Source organism: Stenella coeruleoalba, assembly GCF_951394435.1.
Source record: "Stenella coeruleoalba genome assembly, chromosome: 4".
Classification (NCBI taxonomy): domain Eukaryota; kingdom Metazoa; phylum Chordata; class Mammalia; order Artiodactyla; family Delphinidae; genus Stenella; species Stenella coeruleoalba.
The window spans coordinates 135,551,574-135,575,320 of NC_137149.1; the positions used below are offsets into that span (position 1 = coordinate 135,551,574).

A 23,747-nucleotide genomic window follows, 5' to 3' on the forward strand; every position below is an offset into this window, starting at 1 on the left:
AACCTGTCTCTAAAAATATTCTGCTTTGAAAAGACCCAAGCCAAAGACTATACAAAGCTCTACCCATCTATCAAATAGATTGACAAATTATGTTTCCACATTTTTAAAATATTGCTGTATATAAGAGTCACGACCACCCCTGGGGGAGAAAACACACACACACACACACACACACACACACACACACACACACACACACACACACACACACACACACCTGAGACCTTTACTCCCTTCATGACAATATAGTTTATAACAAATCTGAATTTAAGCTCTGAAAGAAAATGCAAGTTTAAACTAAGCCACTGTCTAGACCTGATAAAATGGAGTTTTGAGTAATTTGTACAAAACATAATGTAATCGAAGTTGAAGAAGTTAAGGGGTGCCGTGTACTGAGTTGTGTCCCCCTCAAAATTCGTATGTTGAAGCCATAACCCTCAAGGTACTGTATCTGAAGCTATTTCAGGTTAAATGAAGTCATAAGGATGGGACCCTAAACCAGTAGGACTGTGGCCTTCTAAAAAGAGGAAGAAAGAGAGATCTCTCTTTCCACTATATGGGGAAATAGTGAGATAGACCCTCTGAAAGCCAGGAAGAGAGCTCTCACCAGAACCAGACCACACCGGCACCCTGATCTCCAACGTTCAACCCCCAGAGCTCTGAAAAAATAAATTTCTGAGTTGACCAAGACATATCTTACATTTAAAAGCTCCTTTGTCATTCACAAAGAGATCCAGCAATAAGTGCATTTATCTGAGGATATGTGGTTTAGTGGATATTCAAGTAGTACTCTTCCACTTACTAGAGGTGTGACCAGGGATACATCACTGAAACATTTTATGCCTATATTTCCCGTACTTAAATGATGAATTGTTGAAACAGGTTATGGACCTCATATCAAAAGGGTCATGTCTATTCAGTCCACGATATTGTTGTATATAGATTCTCAGCCTCATGGCCATGACTCAAGGTCAGTGGGGCATCCAAGACCCATAGGATAGGAATTCCTGGTGAATATTACTTCACTGCTTTCCTTCTAAGAGGTAAGTTTAATTAACCAATCCCTTACGTCTAATATGATATATAATATGGAACTGAAGCATATCAATGGGTTATATAAAACCTGTACTGTTTTTCCTCTTGGCCACTAAGCTAGCAATTTATTTGAATAGAAATCATGTCAAATTATTTAACAAAGGTCACTGTGTGTGATTGTAATTTCCTGGTACAGCACCTCCAAACTCTTTCAATCTATTTTTTATAAATACGTTTGTTGCTCTGTGTATTTTTTCCTACATGGAAATGAAAACTGTTGATTCTATAAATATCATTTCTCAGCATAGAATCCCTTATCTCCATTTTTCTCTTTCTATCATGGTGATTGTTTTTCTCTAATGAAGTCAGATCAAATTTATATCGTGTATTAGCAGAACAATACGCATGGATGGATATTATTAGACATGTAAGACATTATTAGACATGTTGGCTTTATTATGTTTCAGTTATGACCAATGCCATGCAAATGAATCACTACACAGAGTAAAGATATTTTAAATATTAACCTTTACTCTGCCTTCCAATCCAGCCAAAAGCACGGACTTGAACTACATTTTGTTTATTATGTGCAGGTACAATTTTGTCCATTTGTCTTATTGTAGCTTTTTAAGATTGCAGAGCCACACCACTCTGCAGCGTTCACAGCACCATGCACAGCTGAGGATTTAAAGAGCTATTTCTGTTACTGATGATACTAGTAATAATGATGATTTTATTTAAAGATATTTCAGGCCACATATCTAACTGCAGAACTGGAGCATGAAAATCCTCTGAAATTTTACACCGATGCAAAGGATGAAGCACAAATTGTGTAAGGTTTGACTTTGTCTACAATTTTCTTGGGGCAATCATCGGCTCCATAAAAAATCTTTAAGGTCTTTTCATGATAGAATACCTTTATGGCAGCCCATTAATCCGTCATTTCTATCTATGTACTGTCTTCCTGTTTTCCAAATCATTTCTGAATCAGGATGAAAACAACATTTCAAGTTATCGTGACAGGTTTCCAAAGGAAATTACACACGTGTTTCTGTGCACATACTCGCAAACACACAGAGCACAATTTATGGAGGCAGAGTAGCTCTTTGTGTTTTGTGGCTCTGAAGGAAAGTTAGGCTCACTTATCAATTCACAGTCCATCATCTTCCACCAGTCACTGAAGTTCAGGGCTGAACACTGCATGGGCTACTTGTCACTCGGACCAAGAAAGAAATAAGAAATGATGTAAACCGATTTCCCTTGACAGGAAAGACACAGATGGAGATGACGTTTGGACCATATTGTCTGCTTTCAGGTCATCCCTGAAGCCATTAGCTATCATAATGATGAAACCCGAGTTATTTATTTCCCCACAATTATCTGTTGTGGCAAAAACAGTATTACACTGGGGGCCTGAGTTTCCTCTGAGAGGTTGTGTTGTCCTTGAGAAAAAACAACACATATGACAGAATATTTTTAGCTTGTAGAAGAATTACAAATTAGAGAAAAGAGACATAATGCAAGGTAAATGTTAAGTTTTTTATTATGTAAGGTTAGACTTTTTATAATACTATTGATATTTTATAAAATATATAGACTTTTCTTAGAGTTCTTGACTCCTATACTTTCAGTTAATTCATTCATTTGAGACCATTATTTGATATCTTCTAGTCATTTATTCTGTTGGTCATAATGTTATCTGACCAACAGAATAAATGAACAAGCATTTATGGAAAACCCAACATGTACCAGGGCTGATGATGTGTCAGAAAGCAAAACAAATCAAAAAGAAGAAAAATATTCCTGTACTGACAGAGCCTGGTTCCTAGTAGTGTGGCAGATAGTGAAAGTCAATTATATAACTGTTAAAAGATGGAAAGTACTATGGAGGAAAGGAAGTACCAGCAGGGGTAGGGGGTAAGAAGGAGTGGGGAGGGGTGAGAGTGGGGTGGAATTGCAATTCCATGAGGTGGTTGAGAGAAGACTCCCTGAAAATATGACATCTGAGCAAAGTCTTAAAGTGAGGAGTTCACCACATGAATGGCTGGAGGAAAAGCATTCTGGGAGGAAGAACAATTCAGGCAAAGGTCACATGGTGGGAATGTGCTGGCTTACCCAAGAAGCAGCCAGAAGACTAATGTGGCCGGAACCAAGTGAGTGAGGGAGACAATATGGAGGTAGAGAAAGTGAGAGCACAGAAACACAGGGGCGGAATTAAAAAGCGTTCTTTAGGTCATGATAAGGATTATGGCTTTTGGTTTTAAGGAAAAGAGGAACCATTGAAAAGAGTTTGAAGAGACGAGTAACATGCTCTGGCTTCCTTTTGTACCAGTTGGAGAAGGGGCAAGGTGGGAGGTAGGAACTCAATTAGGAGGGTTTGCAATAACCCAGGCGGAAGCAAATAGTCATTGTATAAACGAATGACCAAACAGTCTGTGCCCTTAAGGCGTCCTTGGTAGAAAACACAGGCATGAGTAAATGTAATTGTGTTACAGACTGTTGCATGTAATAATTACCAAATGTACTCAAATGGGATATTGGCGCCAGGAGAGAATGACCTATTGTGACTGGGTGGTGTATCAGTGAGACTGAGTTCCTCACAGAAGCGGAAACAAAATTCCTCCTCTTTAGGAAATAGTGTTTTCATTATCAAAATTAAATTTGACTTTTGTCAAATGGTACATCAAGTTTCTCAGATATGAAATCTAAATTGTTATTAAATTCACTGAAGGTGTGGGGATCAGAAACTTATACATTACTGATTGCATAATTGCTTGTTAGTGTTTTTTTTTTTCTTTTTAATAGTTCAGTTGGCTCCAAAAGTCTTGTTAAATTAAAAATAAACAAACAAACAAAAAATTAAAAACCCTTAACTCTATATTCAAGATATAACTTTTCAAACACAAAGCATTAGGTATACTATAAAGACAGAATGACCTATCTTCCCTGTTTATTTTTTATATATTTTCCCTTTACTTGTCTTTTAAGTATCTCCCTTCCTCTTTGAGGTCTTTTTACTTCTTGAGCAGCATCAAAATCCATACCAATAATTCAAACTTGCAAATATTTACAAAAGATTAAGCAGGCTGTAGGAGATGTCAACCAACCCACATTTCACAGGAGAGAAAACATTGTAAAGAATATAAATTCCATGAATTATTGCTTATTGTAAGTTACTACTGAAAAGGCTCCATAATTCATTGGTTTCTTATTGAAAATGTACTCATTCAACTGCAATAGATGCTAATGTGTTGAACTGCAAAAGTCAGTAACTGTTCCGTGGTTTTCAAAATGCAAAACTGAAAGAATTAAATTAAAATCAATTGCATTTTATCTTCAAATAATGGCATTCATAGTCAGTGTCTAATTCTATTGAAGTAGATAAGGTTATATTATAAATTATATAATATCCATAAAATATATTTAACATATAAAGTACTATACACAACCAATAGGTTAGGTGTTACCTTAGGATTCTTATTTCCAAGCACTCATAGAAACATCCATTACAAAACTGGTTCTAAAAAGGGACTAAATTTAGAAGTTTCAAAATACAACTTATAGGAACTGAACAACTTATCCTAGACTTACAAATACAAAATTCTCAGAATCTTCCCATCTAGATATTATATAATAATTTATTTGTTTATATAAATATGTGTTATTAATTATATTTATATAGGCATTTTATATAAATAATTGTAAATATAATATACATGTATATATGATATTTTTATCATTGAGTAATTGCATCTAATATTCAAGCTACTATGAAAACATTTTCCATCTAATCATCCTTTATCAGTTACCTTGGGTATAATTTATGATTTTTTAATAGGAAAAAAAATGAGAAATCTGTAATTTCACTGAGAAAAAAATAATGAAATGAAGATATTAAACATCTTCAAGTAAATGAATCATTTTCAGTGGTAAAATAGCCATGCTTGTCATTAGCTCCCTTGAAACAGTCAATCTCATAATGTATCTTGATATTAAGTCCAAATAGGACTCAGGAGAAATAAACTCTTTTCATGGAAGGAATAAGCCCTGGTTCTAAAAATCCTTATCACATGTATCTGATCTCAGGTAAATGCATAGGTAACGTACTGCGTTTGGGAAGATAGCTGTTCACAGATTATTTTTTAAGAATGCAATGACTTTGCGCAATAGTGGATATGATTCAAGCACCATCATACACATCATTCAGCACTGCTGGACAGAGTAAACATTTTTCTAAATCATATCATGGCTGGAGAAAGACATCTTTCCAATTAGAAAATAATTTAAACATTTTTGCAACTCCACATCTGTGTTCTCTTGAATGAGAATATCCACTTGCTCCAATCTATCTTTTAATGGCTACTGTTAAAATGTCAGTTGAGAAAACCTAGAACTTCTGTATTAGCACTGCAATGGTAATTGCTTCCAAGAATGCAAAGTTGATATTTAAAGAGCAGAACCAACTTTCTTCTACTAAGAAAATCCTTAATAAGAAAATTCATATAACTATCATCAAGATAAAGCTTTGCCATATTACCAGTATGTATCTGTTTTAATTCTGAAAATTTACAAATTAGAAAAATTCTCTTAAATTAAATTTTTTGATTTTCAAATTTTTATGTAAGCAATTCCCCAAACTCCCAAAACCCCATATGTTTATATTAGAATTTTTAATAGCTTGATAGAAAAAAATCAAGTTATTGTTTAATGGATGAGAGTTTTTGTTTGGGATGATGAAAAAGTTCTGGAAATTCATAGTGGTGATGATTATATAACATTGTGAATATACTTAATGACAGTGAATTGTATACTTAAACATAGTCAAAATGGAAAAAAGGAAGGAAATGTTTACAATACACAAGAACCGTAACATATATACAGGGATAAAATTGAAAAAAGCAACTTTCTAACCTCCTCTAACAGTGCCTGTTTAAAATTAAGAAAGTGAAATGTGGCAAAGAAAGTGGTTTCTTTCAATGCGTTGGCAATCATTTATAGATTACAGAAGCGTCATTTATTTGTAATACATATTTGTTTTCTTGATGTGCATTTAGAGGTGCTGACATCTATATTAGTCCTGAATGCAGAAACATAGAAAGAAAAAGGGAGGAAGGGTGGGAGGGAGGGAGGGAGGATGGAAAGGAGGGCGAAAAAGAGAAAAATCTCTCCTGTCTTTCCTTTCCATTCATTGGTGATGTGAAAATTCTGCTTGCAGATCTGCTGAAACTAATAATAATTCTGCTTTTAGACAGTTATTTGAAGCATTTTTGAGGTATTGAAAGTACGGTTATATATTTCTAAAGCTGAGCACATTAATTAGTGTAAGAGAACATTAGCACTTCAGCAATCTCTCTTGATTACTATGAAAGGTTTTTCCATATATATCATAAATTGACAATAATTAGGAAGAAGTCTTACAGGAAGAAGAGACATTAAAACCTGGGAGATAATAAGTGGCTCAAAAATAAAAAAGAAAGAAAGAAATGCTGGCTTTAATTGCTTACATAAGGAAAAGCATAGTTCAACCTAGATACATCAAGATAACCTAAAAAGTAAAGGTGCATGTTCCAACACAATGTAGAAAAATTTTCCCTAGTCCTAGAACTGCTTTGCAAGGTAAGAAAGAAGGTAGGAGAAAGATTAATAGAGAGGTCAATAATCTAAGACGTTATTGATGATGTCTCTACCAAGCAAACAAAAATATTACCCTTGACTGAAGGAACATAGCATCTAGTTGGCTACCTAAGAAGTAAAGATATCAAACAACTATAGAACTTAATAAATTTTGTGAAAGACAAGAACTGAAAAAATGCTAGACATGAGAAGACTCCAGGAGACCAGTGCATTCTTGTTTTGCCTCTTCCACCGCCTTTCCCTCTCTACTCCCTCTCTTTCACCTTCTCCCTCATTTCCTTTTTCAGGCTTAATTTTTCATGAAAGAACTTTGTTTTCTCTATGATAGCATGGTTCAAATACATATAGAAGCAGTATAAAGAGGTACAAATAATATGACAAGAGAATGTTTAATATGTACTTTAATTTTTTCATGAATATACAAACCCATAGTTTTCAGAAATCAGAGTACTAATAAGTTGATAGAAAAAAGGCTCAATTACTGTCTCCCATACTCATTGACTATTTCCCAGCCTTGCTCCTCAGAAGTAGACATTTTAAATTCTTTTGGTTGTTTTTTGTTGTATATCTCCATGACTTTAAGTGACAATCAAAAAAAAAAGGCATTCTCAGTCTATCAATTTAGGCAGCATCTATTGACTTTTACTATGGTTGTGGAAATTTACCTTATATGAGAAACTCCATATCATTTCTGTATCCTTCCCCTATATTTATATCTCAGTTTTTGGTTAGATCGATATTAAATTTCTGTTACAAAAACTAAGAATTATTTCTGAAACAAGTAGCATACTAAATTATAGGGTTTCTTTTCTTTTTTTGTTTTTGATTTTAATGGATTTATAAGCACCTTTTTTAATTTGCTGATATATTTTATAGCATATAATGGGAGACTAATAGTATCTTAACCAAAGAAGGACATTATAAAATATTCTGTGCCTGTAATTCTAATATATAAAACTGGGTGGGGCTAGATTAAAGGGAAATGGCTTGTACAACTTTTCACCCGTTTGATAAGCAGTTTCTACAACTTAGAAATTAATATAAAATGGTGTCTTAGATTGCCTTTCTCCGGAAGTGAAACCTGAGTGTAGATAGTTTACCTAAGCGGTGACCCCTGGAAGCACCAGTAGGTGAGTGGATAAATAAGACACGGGAGGAAGGGAATCCAACACAGGATGCAGTAATGAGCAGGTTATCATTTTACATAACTGTGTCTCAGTTCCACAGGGAGCATTAGGGGGACTGCATGAAAAATCTTCAGGGGTGCCTCACTCAGGGACAAAAAGTTTGTAGATTTATTCATCACCTCCTATCACTTAGTGGATGAGAGATACTTCTAGGAACATTAACATCCCAGTACTGACATGCTCCCACAGGACCAAGTGCTTTCCAGTAGTCAGAGAGCCCTGCAAACAGAGTCACAAGCATTTGCAATAAAAATCTACTGGGTTAGCATACACAGGAACAGTGAGTGCAAAAACGAAATAAGTGACGCACCAGCAACACTGGCTTTTCTCCCCTGCCTGCTGTGAGATAATAGAAAATATACAGTATTGCTCTCTGCCCCAAGTTCTTGAAACCCTTGGAATTTTCTAAGTGATAAGAGCTCTAGGAGCACCTTTTGTTCTAATATTTGGCCTTTGACCACAGTCCCTGACACAGAGTTCCTAAAGCCCTTGGCATTTGCTGAGTGATAGAAGTGCCTTGTTCTAAAGAGACGGACATTTCTGGGTGGGCTCTTGGGTGGGGACTGATCACTAGAAAAACAAACCATAATTAGAAGCTTGGAATTTTCAGTCCCACCTTCCTCACTACTCCAGAGAGGGGAGAAGGGCTGGAAATGGAGTTAATAATTTATCATGCCTATCTGATGAAGCTTTCCCCCAAATCTCAATATGTACTATACGTACAATACGTACTGAGGTTCAGAGAGCTCCGAGTTGGTGAACACATTCACATACCAGGAGGGTGATATATTCTAAATCCTCAGATACAGTTGCTCCAGGGCTCAGGATCTTCCCAGCCCTCACCCTATACATTTCTTCCTCTGTCTGTTCATTTGTATCCTTTATCATATCTTTTTTAAAAAACTGTTAAACGTAAGTGTTTCTTTGAGTTCTATGTGCCTTTCTAGCAAATTAACAGAACCCAATGCGGGGGGTCATGGGAACCTCAAGTTTATAGCCAATGGGTCAGAAGCACAAGTGTTGACCTGGACTTGCAACTGGCATCGGAAGTGGTACTGAGCCCTTCACTGTGGGATCTGATGCTATCTCCTGGTGGGCAGTGTCAGGATTCAGTGAAATTGTAGGACACCCAGCTGGTGTTGCAGAGAATTGCTTGGTGGAAAAAAAAAAACGCACCCATCCATGTCAGAAGTGTTGTGCGCAGGGTAGTAGTGTGAAAGCAAAGGAGAAGCGCAGGAGAGGACTGAGTTTTTCCCAGGACATGTTCACATCAGTATCTCCTCTTATAAAGACACAAATTTTAATGGATTAGGGCTCTAGCCTTAGGACCTCATTTAACCTTAATTACACCATAATGGCTCTATCTCCAAATAAAGTTACATGGGGGCTCTGAGGCTTCAACATATCAACTTGGGGGGACACAAACATTCAGTTCATAACACATCATGAGAAATCTCACATTTCTAGATCATTCTTTATCACCAGGACTCCCATTTCATAAAGATCTGCACATCTACTCAAACTCTTAAAATCAGACCACAGAACTCTTTGAAATACATAGTTAATCGTTAGAGAATCCCTTATATCCTAAACCTTTTTTCTGATGTTTCTCTTCATATTCTTACCACTCTGAAGCTCAAACAATAGCATTAAAAATGTTAGGGAGGGCTTCCCTGGTGGCGCAGTGGTTGAGAGTCCGCCTGACGATGCAGGGGACATGGGTTCGTGCCCCGGTCCGGGAAGATCCCACATGCCACGGAGCGGCGGGGCCTGTGAGCCATGGCCGCTGAGCCTGCGCATCCGGAGCCTGTGCTCCGCAACGAGAGAGGCCATGGCAGTGATAGGCCCGTGTACCGCAAAACAAAACAAAACAAAACAAAACAAACAAAGGAACAAACAATGTTAGGGAATAGGTTATATTTTGGAGGTAAGTTGCATGAATTTAACAAGAGCAATTCTCTGCTCTTGAAATTTTTTCTTTACATTTACCCTTCTCAGTATCAAGTTCACCTTTGTTCAGCCTTTTTATTTATTTTTAAATTTGTATTATTTTTTATTGAATTATAGTTGATGAACAATATTATATAATTTACAGGTCTAAAATATAGACAATTCACAATTTTTAAAGTTTATACTCCTCTTATAGTTATTTTAAAATATTGCCTATATTCCCTGTTGTACAATATGTCCATGTAGCTTTTTTATACAAAACAGGTTGCACCTCTTAATTCCCTAACCCTATATTGCCCCTCCCCCTTTCCCTCTCCCCATTGGTAATGGCTAGTTCGTTCTCTATATCTGTGAGTCTGCTTCTTTTTTGTTATATTCACTAGTTTGTTTTATTTTTTTATATCCCACATATAAATGATATCATACAGTATTCGTCTTTCTCTGTCTGAGTTATTTCACTTAGTATAATACCCTCCAAGTCCATTCATGTTGCTACAAATGGCAAAATTTCATTCTTTTTATGTCTGAGACATATTCCATTATATATATGTGTGTGTGTGTATATATATATATATATATATATGCCACATCTTCTTTATTACATATGTTAATGGACACTTAGGTTGCTTTCATATCTTTGCAATTGTAAATAATGCTGCTATGAACATTGGGGTACATATATCTGGTGGAAATGTAAATTGGTACAGGCAATGTGGAAAACAGTATGGAGGCTTCACAGAAAACTAAAAACAGAGCTACCATATAATCCAGCAGTTCTGCTCCTGGGTATATATCTATTCAGCCTTTTTAAACTCCACTCTGCTACAGCTTAACTTCCAGATTCATATCCTAAGTGCTAAAAGCAATGGGCACTTTTTGGCATGCCTGCTACCTGAACTCTCTACATCCTATGTTACTTTTGGCTCCCTACTTTCTTGGATTCCAGAAAACCGTATTTTTTGTTTCTCTTCATCCTTTCTAACACCTATTCCTCATACTCTTTCACTGGCTCATTTCTAACATCATCTCCCTAAGTAGTAATCTGATCTCCCACGTTCATGTTTTCTGCCCTCTCCCCTTAGTATTCACTAATCACCCTTTGACAGAGAGAAAGACCAAGGATGAACTCTGATTCCTAAAAACTAACTTTGTATCTTAATTATGGACCAATACTGTGATCCAAAGCAAATCTCTTAACCTTGTTTCCCCCCAGTTTCTCCTCGGCCAAATTAAGATAATAATTATAACTTCTCTACAGTTTATTTTGAGAGCGATTTGGGATAATATATGTATGGCTCCACAGATTGCAGTGCCTAGATCATAGTATTTAGTCTGCAAATGTTGGTTCCCTCCCTTTTTTAGCTTCGTCCTTTCATCCCTGGCACCAAGCACAGTGTCAGCATATAAGAGTGCTAAATACATGTATGTGAGTAAATCTTTTCGTTTGTTATATTCACTGTATCCAAACCATCCCCAAACTTAATAGCTTAAAACAATGACAACTTTTATTATGTTTCTGAATCTGCGTTCTGGGCTGGGCTTGGTGGGGCCAGCTTGTCTGTGTTTCACTCAGCATCGCTAGTGTGACTTGCAGGTTGAAAGGCTGAAATTATTTGAAGAGTCCCTCATGCACCTGCCTGGCATTTGATGCTGGCTATTGACTTGGACCTTTGCTGGGGCTGTGGCCAGAACTCCTCCACCTCAGCATTTCATGTGGCTGCTTGGCTTCCTCCCAGCATGGTGAATGGGTTCCAAGAGCAAGTGTCCCGAGAGAGGTAGCCAAGAGGAAGCTGTAGTGCCCTTTATGATTTAGCCTGGAAATCATGCAGCATCACTTCTGCCACATTCTATTAATCAAAAGTGATTAACTAAGGCTAGCCCATATTAAAGTAGAGGGGAATTAGACTTCACATTTTGATGGGAATAGTGTCGAAGAATTTGCTTACTTGTTTTAAAACCATGCATTCCTATACCAATCAATACCAGGCTGCTGTGTTGACTATAGGGATGAGCCCTCTTGAGAGCATCAGGGTTCCAACACACCGATTAGGGATCTATACAGTAAAGGAAGTTTGGGGTGGACATGTGTACACTGCTACATTTAAAATAAAATGCCTTTCCATGAAAAAAGGATAAAAAACAAAATAAAGTAAAGAGAAGAACAAAACAACACAAAACAAAAAACAAACCCAGACCCAGAACTCCAAAGACCTGAATACTAAATCTGACGTGCCCAGCTAAAAGCTAATTGGGCCTTAACTACAACTAAGTCACTTAACTTTTGAGCCTCAGTTTTCCCGGCTCTAAAATGGGGATGATTATTATTATTATATAATTCATGTAAAGGCATTATGAATTTTGTAACATAGATAAAAGACAGCTTATTGGAGTAGAGGTAGATGAGAAAAACCGTTCTCATTTTACATAACAATAGGAATTACACTCTTATCTTTGTCAGATTTGCTTCTACTGCTGGCAGTACAGACTCTTTGTTCTTTGATTTTCCCTGTATAAGAAATGAATTTTTAAAAAGGCCACCACTCTTACCTAGGTACCAGGAAAGTTAATTAGCTCTTGATGCAAGATGTTTTGCAAGTATCCATTGCAGTATTACCTATCCCACCCCAGTGATACACTCTACATTCAGTCATGTATTTCAAGAAAGTAAACCCAAGTGACATTCTACAATCTAAGCTTGTTCTGTTTAAAAAAAAAAAAAAAAAAAAAAAAGATGGATTCTAGGTTTATAGAAAATGTCAAAGAACATCAAAGAAAATATCTGACATTTAGACAACCAAGAACCTCAATACTCAGTATATAAGATGAAAAGGATGACTAATGTGTGTGCTCTGAACTATATATTACATTTTTTATCCTTCTGCTTAACAATGCATAACTTGTACTTACATAGCTTCCTTCCTTAAAACCACTTAAATTTCCCATGATTTCTCCATTAAAGTATATTATCTCCTTTTAGTCATCTTTATATGGAATTCTTCATCACTTAATCTTTAATGCTCTTGATGTTCTTTTTCACACCTTTGTCTATCCATATGTATCCATATGATAAGATTCTGGAAACTGGCTAGTTAATTAAAATGTTGATGGATCTACAAAAGAAAATATTGATGTATTTGTCTGGATTGAAGTGGAAAATTCCTCTTCAGCACAAGACTTTGTAGACAAAGTTAAAACAGAGGCCCCAGTGTGGGGATGACATATTTCAAACACATAACTGGCAAAGGATCTAAATCCAAAATATATGAAATATTACTACAAATAAATGATAAAAGGAAAAACAACAAAACAAAATGAGTGTAGAATATGAACAAGAAATTCACAGAAAAGAAAATACAAATTACTTTTACACAGAAAAATATTCCCAGTATTACTAGAAGCAGGGAATAATGTATTAAAGCAATAAAGAAATATGTCATGTTCTTAGACCATATTCATTCATAAACTTAGACCATATTCATTAAATAGTCTAAGTTTTAAACTCAGATGAAACTTAAGAGAACCAAGTTTTGCTAGAGCTGCTAAAAGTGAGAGTTTCATACACTGCTTCCTGCTAGCCTGCAATATTACATAGTGACGAGTATAAAAATATGCAATTAAAATAAATTAATATTTTAGTAAATAGCATTTGCTAGTAACTACATCTGTTATAATCATTTGTTCTATCAAAAAAGATTGAGTACATTCTAGAGTCCATAGTAGATTGTCCTAAATCTAAGATGACTGGGCTTTCATAGTGAGAAAATCTGTATAGAGGCACCTTTAAAATGTGGAGCACACAATAGGCACTCAATAAAAGGTACATTTAATACTGTTTCTTGAGGTTTTGAGCTAACAGTTACAAGGGTTCTATGCCATTGTACACAAGTCAGTTTATGACCATTCATAAAAAATACAATAAGTAAGTGTGTAAATTCTGGAGATAGACTGATTTATATTTCCAATCCTTTCCTAAAGGTAATTTCTTTTAAGAAAAGGGGTTCTTGCAGTTTAGAATATAATTACCAAAGACAGCTTGAAATATGGATTCACGATCTGTTACATCTCAAACAACTTTTATAGAAATGAAGTTATATGCTCTGGAAAAGTATGTTAGCCAACCCAAAAAGAATCTCAAGTGATCCAGATGATATTAAGGCCACAGATACTGAATAGAGAGTTGTGAAGTGATAGAGTGGAATAAAACAACAATACTAAGTTAATTTTTTATTTAATATAATATTATAGTGCATACACGTGTATATAAATTAATAAAAATACACTTACTCACCAAGAATGGGAAAAACATAATTAAAAAAAAAATTTTTGAAGAAATTATAGATGATACAAATAGATGGAGAGATATACCATGTTCTTGGATTGGATGAATCAACATTGTGAAAATGACTCTACTACCCAAAGCAATCTACAGATTCAATGCAATCTCTATCAAACTACCACTGGCATTTTTCACAGAACTAGAACAAAATATTTCACAATTTGTATGGAAAAACAAAAGACCCCGAACAGCCAAAGCAATCTTGAGAATGAAAAACGAGCTGGAGGAATCAGGCTCCCTGACTTCAGACTATACTACAAAGCTACAGTCATCAAGACAGTATGATACTGGCACAAAAGCAGAAATATAGATCAATGGAACAGAATAGAAAGCCAAGAGATAAACCCACGCACATATGGTCACCTTATCTTTCATAAAGGAGGCAAGAATATACAGTGGAGAAAAGACAGCCTCTTCAATAAGTGGTGCTGGGAAAACTGGACAGCTACATGTAAAAGTATGAAATTAGAACACTCCCTGGCACCATACACAAAAATAAACTCAAAACGGATTAAAGACCTAAATGTAAGTTCAGACACTATCAAACTCTTAGAGGAAAACATAGGCAGAACACTCTATGACATAAATCACAGCAAGATCCTTTTTGACCCACCTCCTAGAGAAATGGAAATAAAAACAAAAATAAACAAATGGGACCTAATGAAACTTAAAATCTTTTGCACAGCAAAGGAAACCATAAACAAGACCAAAAGACAACCCTCAGAATGGGAGAAAATATTTGCAAATGAAGCAACTGACAAAGGATTAATCTCCAAAATATACAAGCAGCTCATGCAGCTCAACATCAAAAAAACAAAGAACCCAATCCAAGTACGGGCAGAAGACCTAAATAGACATCTCTCCAAAGAAGATATACAGATTGCCAACAAACACATGAAAGAATGCTCAACATCATTAATCATTAGAGAAATGCAAATCAAAACTACAATGAGATATCATCTCACACCGGTCAGAATGGCCATCATCAAAATATCTAGAAACAATAAATGCTGGAAAGGGTTTAAAAGGGAACCCTTTTGCACTGTTGGTGCGAATGTAAATTGATACAGCCACTATGGAGAACAGTATGGAGGTTCCTTAAAAAACTACAAATAGAACTACCATATGACCCAGCAATCCCACTACTGGGCATATACCCTGAGGAAACCATAATTCAAAAAGAGTCATGTACTAAAATGTTCATTGCAGATCTATTTACAATAGCCAGGACATGGAAGCAACCTAAGTGTCCGTCATCAGATGAATGGATAAAGAAGATGTGGCACATATATACAATGGAATATTATTCAGCCATAAAAAGAAACGGAGATATTTGTAGTGAGGTGGATGGACCTAGAGTCTGTCCTACAGAGTGAATTAAGTCAGAAAGAGAAAGACAAATACTGTATGCTAACATATATACATGGAATCTAAGAACAACAATAACAAAAAGGGTCAGGAAGAACCTAGGTGTAAGACGGGAATAAAGACACAGACCTACTAGAGAATGGACTTGAGGATATGGGGAGGGGGAAGGGTAAGCTGTGACAAAGTGAGAGAGTGGCATGGACATATATACACTACCAAACGTAAAATAGAGAGCCTAGTGGGAAGCAGCCGCATTGCACAAGGAGATCAGCTCGGTGGTTTGTGACCACCTAGAGGGGTGGGATAGGGAGGGTTGGAGGGAGGGAGACACAAGAGGGAAGAGATATGGGAACATATGTATATGTATAACTGAATCACTTTATTATAAAGCAGAAACTAACACACCATTGTAAAGCAATTATACTCCAATAAAGATGTTAAAAAAATTATTTTTTGCATTTATGTATCTTCCAAATGGGAAAGTAAAGGATGATCTTATTTTAAATATTGACCTATATTTAGACACATAGTATCATCTACCCTGCTTTAAAATTTTTTAGTGTCCCCTCACTGCTATTAGTACAAAGTTTAAGCCTCTTACGGAAACATGCAAGGCTTCTAGAATCTGGTGTTTAACCTAACTCTCCAGTTTTTATGTTTTACTTTCCCTTACAGTTCATAATTACAGAACTGTGTGGTTCTCTTCAGGAATTAAATAAACTCTCCCCTGTTCTTTGTCTTGTCTTATCTTCTGGCCCAAGACACTTCAAAGCTTCAATTCCTGTCATGCCTCCTGTTTGAAAAATTTCCTGAACAGAACCTCTTACCACCTCCTTCTTTTCTTGCAAAGCATCTTTTTCATATCTATTACATAACACTGTATTACAATTTTTTTCTAAAATTCTAACATTGTGAATAAGAGTACATACAAGCCTCCGAGTTAGATAGGAATTATCATCCAACCTTTGTCATTCAAAAGCTGCATGACCTTGGGTAATTTACTTAACTTCTCTGATTCATTTGTAAAATGGGGATAATAATACTTAATATTATACAATAGTAGTAATAGTATATGGTGTTATTAAGTTTAAATGAGTTATAGAAAGAATGGAGACAGATCATAACCCAAAGTTATGATCAATAAATAAAAAGTAGATACTATTATCATGATTATTCTTGCTATTATTAATATCATTTCTCTCTTTCCTCTTCATAGCATGTCAGATATTTGGCACAAACTGAATTGTTTTAGTTTTGCATCACCTAAGGCTGATGCTTTGTCTAGAATACGTTGTATGCTTAATGTTTGGACAATTAAATAAGTGAATGAGTGGGACTGCTAGAAATGAGGAAATGACAAATTATAGTTTGTCCCATACAGAGTAGAAGAGAATGATCAATTTTCTTTTTTCCAGAAATCATATGTCTACAGCATTACCGTGTGGTGTTGCTGTGCAAAATCTCCCATGACCTAAATATGAGAAGCCGTTTGCAGGTGAAGGACCTTAAATTTCATCCTCTGAATGCAGTTATCTATTTTTTTTAATATTTTTTCTTTTTTACATTTATTTTATTTATTTTAGTTTTAATTTTATTTTGGCTGTGTCGGCTCTTAGTTGCAGCACACAGGATCATTGTTGAGGTATGCAGGATCTTTTGCTGTGGCATGCAGGCTCTTCCTTGCAGCATGGGCTTCTCTCTAGTTGTGGCATGCAGGTTTTCTGTCTCTAGTTGTGGCACGCAGGCTCCAGGACACGTTGGCTCTGTAGTTTGCATGTGGGCTCTCTTGTTGAGGCACTCGAGCTCAGTAGTTGCGGCATGCAGGCTTAGTTCTCCTGCGGCATGTGGGGTCTTAGTTCCCCTAGGGATGGAACCTGCATCCCCTGCATTAGAAGGTGCATTCTTTACCACTGGACCACCAGGGAAGTCCCTGAATACAGTGATCTCTTTAAAGATAATCTGAAATAGATTGTGCTGTTACTAGTCCTGTGTACCTCAGAAGTTACTAGACCAGAGCTCTCTCTCTCTGTCCTGATACTTAGTTACAGACCCTCAGGAGTCTGACATGAGAAAACTAAGTGTTGCAATGTCAGGGGCTACAGGTCATAGGATGAAGTAAGGAAGGGTACTTTTGAAGAATGAGGCATTACCCAATGGTACAGGAACAAATGAATGAAAGAGGAGCTGAGAAGAACTGATGACAGTAAGAAAGATGGGAGAGCCTCCAAAGCCAAACGGCTGTTTCCTAGCATTTTATTTAAAAGGTTTCAAGTATGGTATTCATGATGTTAACCATGATTTATCTGAATGGGTTAAAAGTACTCTGAGACTGTATTTCCTCCTCTTAGGTGGCCAAATTATTGAGCAGTCTAGTTTAATTCTGGTAAACATTTTCCCAGTGAGGATTGCTAATATTCCCACTGGAAAAACTGGAGAAGCAACTGAAGGTCAGATAGATATTCCACTGTAAATAAATTGACATTGCCGTTTATCACTAGTCCCTTGAGAGGTTAGTCAGCATTGAATCTACAGAGCCTATAAGCCATGCTAGAGCTCAGAAAAATTGAATTTTGGAATCTATAAGAATGAGTAGTCCCTGAAGTAGAAACACATACAACAAAACCAGCAGTCCCCTTCCCGCCAACTTCCCCTCCTCTTCCAACTTAAGGAAATCACACACATCATCATCATTATCCTCATCATCCTGCTTTATTTAAACACCACTACCTCTAATATGTGTACCATACACATGACTTTTAATGCCAAGCTCCTGTAACAAAATGCCTGATTGGCACGGTGAGCAAGTACAAATGTGTCTGAGGCCAGCTGCTCAAGGACATACAACAGAAATTTTCTTAAGAGAATTAAGGTGCAGTGCAGAAGAAATGGCCACAAACTTCACCATTCTAGTAGTACCCCATGAAATCAAACATAGCCCACTCTTCCAGATTTCCATAATGAAAGGAAAAGCTATGGGTTATAGTTTGTTTGTTTCTACCATTATAGGTCAATTTGTTTCAACTCTTCCCAGGAAGTAAGACAATGAAGGCTGTTTTGTTTTCCTCAGAGCCAATCACTGTTAGAGCCCAGGCTATGTGTGCTCCACCAGCCCTTGTTCTCAAAACTCCATTCTGCTTTCAGTTGTTTTAATGACTCTTTGGGCACTAAAGGTGGGGGGAGAGTATGCATTTGGCTTTTTCCCCTATTTCTTTCTCTACATCTCCTTTAATATCTTCCATTATTACCCTAACACAGATGCACCATCACAAGTACTTTGGTAAAGATGAAACAGCATAATTTCTCGAAAGATTTCTGAAATGCATTCTTGTTTATTTTTCATTAAAAATCTTATTTTCCATGCTTTTCAAAAAAATAACAACTCCACAATGACATCTCAAGTGTGCCTAACAGGCAGACTTTGGATAAAGTCACTGTCAAATTACGTTCATCTAAAAGCTGTAAAATGGCTTATCCACTTTTATCGGGGAGGCTTTCTTTTGAAATAGAAATTCTAACAAAAAATTTTTGTGACAGTGAATACTGCCTCTATTACTGGAGCATATTACTAGCTTTCAGGGATCATCTCTGAAACAAGACTGATTGACCAGCCCTAAAACATCTCACCTCTTATGAGGATAGTATAAACAACCAGTGGGCCCACTTCATGGCTATGAAACTTATCCTCTTGTTGATGTGGCCCTATTGTCTGTCAACTCTCCTGAAGTGAAGTCCTGGAGAAACAAACTTGCCTGCAACACAGCTTCATGTCAGATTAGCACATGGCATAGCATACGGAGTGACAACTAGATGACTGGTTTCTCAGACCTGAGAAGATGCAAGAAAAAGATCTGTCGAAGAGACACATCTCTCATTGAAAAGGCAGCTGCCCAACACACATTGTCTCCCAATAGACTGGTACTGGCAAAGACAACTGCCTTGACTGAAAAGAACACTGCCAAGAAACTGACCTCAGAGGGAATGAGAGAGCACAGAGCAGGATATTTACATTTCTTTGAAGTCTCTTTCAAGTTCTGAAAATCACTCCTAAAAATACACTCAACTGTGACTAGAAATATATATTTTATTCTCTTAGAATGGTTTTGAGGTAGGAGATGCACTGAAAAAGACACATTCACTCTTCTTCATCCCTATATTCTCCAATTTTTTACACAGCCTGACTAAAATAAAGCAATCCAACAGATTAGTAATATTAAATATATGCATTGAGGTGTCCTTCTTATCTCTTTCTCAGTTTAGTAGCTTAGAGTCTTACTGAAAACTGTGCTAAACCCACATTATATTTCGGTACCCCATACACTCTGAAGAGAGAGAAACAATCCCCTCTCATTCTTTCTTTAATTTGTAACTATTGCCAAGTATTTCAGCATTATACCCCTTTACCGCACAACTGTCAGTAAAGAATACTTTGAAGATAGCTTATAATCCTTTATGTGAGTGACAAATTGTTTCATAGCTTTTTATTTGAATCAACTTGTAAAATCCCACCAATCAAAAATCTCTTTCTATCTCAAAGAAATGAATTTTCATGTATTAAATATTATCTACTATAGAGTACACCTTGTAAGAAGAAAATATATACAAACATCAAAATATATAGACATTCATGTAGTGAGATTATCAACGAACATTTCAGAAGTTTTTGTTTTTTTCAGTAATAGGGGTCTGTGACGTTCCTCATAAGCCTCTCACTAAAACTCTAGTTCACATTAACTTGTTTTAGAGTGTTTCTGTCCTTTACCACCAAATGATGGCTTATTTCCACAGCATCTAATATTAACAACTCTAAATGCCCACATGGGTGAACCTACTTTTCAAGTACTAACAGAGCTGCTCTGAACTTCATTCATTAAACTCCATCTCACTAAAACTGACCTTTACTTACATGACATTCTATAGTTCAGCTACTATGCCCTAGTCATTGTCAACTTTCCATTGAAACACAGTAGGAGTTCAGTTTATGTATACTAAATTATACTGAACCTTAATATCTAGACCTTTTCAATTGTCCCACTATGTGTTCACCTTTGCCTTCCCTTTTTTCCCCAACCAGTCAGGAGTCTAAGATAAGCATTTCATCAATATATTGAATAGTCTAAAAACCAATGTTATTTTAAGTCTCTATGTTCTCCTCATCAATCACTAGTCAATGTCATTTCTGTATATTTGTTCTTATTTTACTTAAAAGCTGAAAAATATTAGCCAGGAATATTAAAAACAACAAAAACCAAACAAAAACCTCTGTGCTGACGTCATACAACATGCTTTAGATTCAGGGAAAACTGGGCTCAAATCCCAGCTCTGCTACTTGTTAACTATTTGGTCTTTCTCAAGTGACTGAAGTTATCTGAGCCTCAGTTTCCTCATCTGTAAAATCAGGTTACCTTCAGCTTTAGAGTTTTTGCGTGAATCACAAAGCCATTATTACCTGGGTTTTAACTTACTCAAAATGAAATAGTTTTGCTTGAGAAAGAGAGAATAGTGTAAATGGAATGGGTGATCCCATCAGCAGTTCTACCAAATCCGTCACTTCCCTGGAGTAAGCAGGACATGAGGGATATAAATTGGCTAATCTCTTAGTCAAATATATTTTTCATGCAACATATTTCCAAAATGTAAGCTTTCAGTTTCAAACAGAAATTGCAGTCTGTTTCAGTGCTGAAGGAAAACGTGACAGTATTCGATTTAAGGAGAAGCAGTTGATCAGTCCTTACTTAGAAATTCTCAATCAGTATATTTGAGTATCTGAAATATTCACCTTACTGGCTGACTTTAGAACCTAACACTTGTGAATTATACTACCTTGTTTTACTCGGCAACAATGTTTGTCAATTTCCTTACCCAACACGTCTCATACATTAATGGCATTCAACCACATTAGGTGATTACTATTCAACATTTTATTACTACAATAAAATAATCACAGCTGCTAATTTTTTATAGCTTCTTGTTGGCCTTACCACGTCCATTACAGTAGTGCTTCCAAACCTTTCCACTTTCCTCAAGTTTCATATTCATTCTTCCCTTTTCATTTGTAGCAGATACTCAATTTTCACTATTACTCCTCAAATTAAGATTATCCAGTATAAATATACCTTTCTCACATTTTTTCCATGTAAAAGCATCACTTTATATTTAAACTCCCTCTCTTCCTTTGGCCAGTCTTTGAAGAAAGATAAACCTTCTCCAATTTAAGGCTAAGACCTCATGCATTCTCAAAGGTCTTATTTTCATAATTTATGATTTGATCTTGATGACAATTTGAAATTATAAAGGAATAATCATAGTCCAAGCATACAGAAATGAAACCAAGGGGCAGGCCTTTGAGGATCTGCTCTCAGATATGTCCCTGTACTACTGAGAACTTGAATTTTCTCTGAACTGTGTCAAACTCAAGGATGCCACCAGCCATTTTCAAAGCACATCTGCTAGCAATTGCTAGCTGCAACCTTGTAGTTTCAAAGTTCTCCCCCTTCCCAACTATGTAGTCACTTTGAACCACAACCAATCCTTGCTTAACAAGCACTCTTACTTCTTGCCAAGCCCAATCCTAATTCTTGACAAACAGCCCTCTTTATTTCAATCGGGTCTCCGTTTCTGAAACTATTATCTTTCTATCATTTGACTCCATCATCAGATCATCTCAGCATTAATAACCAATTTCTTTGATCCTGCTAGGAAGGAAGGGATAGCATCTGCTCTATAACCCATTCACTCTATCTTTGGCACACCTGGGGAGAGAATCTGAACGAAAAAAGAAACGTCCTGGGCAAATTTCTCTGCAAACATACTAACCAGACCTCTTGGTAGTATTTACTAAAATGTTTTTAGCAGATTAAGTGTACTTAATCTAGGTTGGATTTTTTCCCACTTTGTATGGGGGAGTTCATCTGTGTCAGCTATATCATTATCCCCATATAAAATTATTACTATATAAAATGGAAATGTTTTGTAATCAAAATAGTCCCCTTTGTGTGAGTGATGCCCTGCATGCATTAACTCAGATATCCCCCATGTTCAATCTGGCCTGGAGTGCATTTTAGTGAAGGAATATACAGTTTTTCAGACTTCTTCATTCTTTTTCTGTAGCTTGTGAGGAACTGTTCCCTTTAAATTAGGGGTCAGTAAACAACAGCCTGTAAGCTAAAGAGTTGTTTAAAAAATATGAAGAAAAATGTGTGACACAGACCAGGTGTGGCCCACAAAGCCTAAAATATTTCTTATTTGGCTATTTACAGAAAATAATTGTTGCCAACCTCTTATTTAAATTATTAGTTAAATTCAGTCCCTCCACAGGATCGCTGAATTTGTGAGTCTTACTTGACAGTTGACCCTTTTTGCTACCATGCCTGCTATCCTCATTAGACTAAAAAACTTCTTAAAAAAGAAGAAAGAGTCAGCACCCTGAGTTAATGTACCCACAAATATAATAATCTTGTTCACCCAGAAATAGATCCACTCATATATAATCGTCTGATTTTCAACAAAGATACCAAAACCTCCAATGGGAAAAGAAAAGTCTTTTCAACAATGGTGTGATGGTTAAGTTTGTGTCCACCTGAGTGGGCCACAGAATACCCAGAAACATGGTCAACCATTATTCTGGGTATGTCTGTGAGGGTGTTTCTGGATGATATTAACATTTGAGTTGGCAGAGTGAGCAAAGCATATTGCCCTGCTAATATGGGTGGGTCTCATCCAATCAGTTGAAGGCCTGAAACTCCACCTGCCTAACTGTGAGCAGGAGAGACATCAGTCTTCTCCTGCCCTTGGACTGGAACTTACACCATTACCACAAAGTTCATGGCTCTCTACAATTCTTTCTTAAGTGTATCAAAAATAAAATGTTCGAATGAATGGATAAAAGAAAAGAATCACATATATATTTGATAAAACAAATATAAAATGTTAGTGATAGAAACTAAGTGATGAGTATACAGGTGTTAGGGACTGAATATTTGTGTCCCTCCAAAATTCAGATGCTGAAGCCATAACCTCCAATGTGACTATATTTAGAGAGAGGGCTTACAAAAAGTAATGAAAGTTAAATGAGGTCAAAAGGGCAGTGGCTTAATCTGGTAGGATTAGTGTCCTTGCATAAAAAGAGGTTACGTGAGGTTGATGGTCGTCTTCAAGCCAGGAATGGAGTCCTCACCAAAAAGTGAATTCTGCTGAACCTTGATCTTGGACTTCCAGTCTCCACAACTGAAAAAATAAAT

The 23,747-nt window shown here is 36.3% G+C and overlaps 1 long non-coding RNA gene across 1 annotated transcript in view; it reads right to left on the bottom strand.

Moving 5' to 3' along the window:
- LOC307185976 overlaps nt 1-12,888 on the bottom strand; it is a 48,394-nt gene extending 35,506 nt beyond the window's left edge. Inside the window, exon 1 of the long non-coding RNA XR_013828222.1 lies at nt 12,714-12,888. This is a non-coding gene — a long non-coding RNA (uncharacterized lncRNA). The remainder of the gene's footprint in view (nt 1-12,713) is intronic.
- Nucleotides 12,889-23,747: the final 10,859 nt, after the last annotated feature.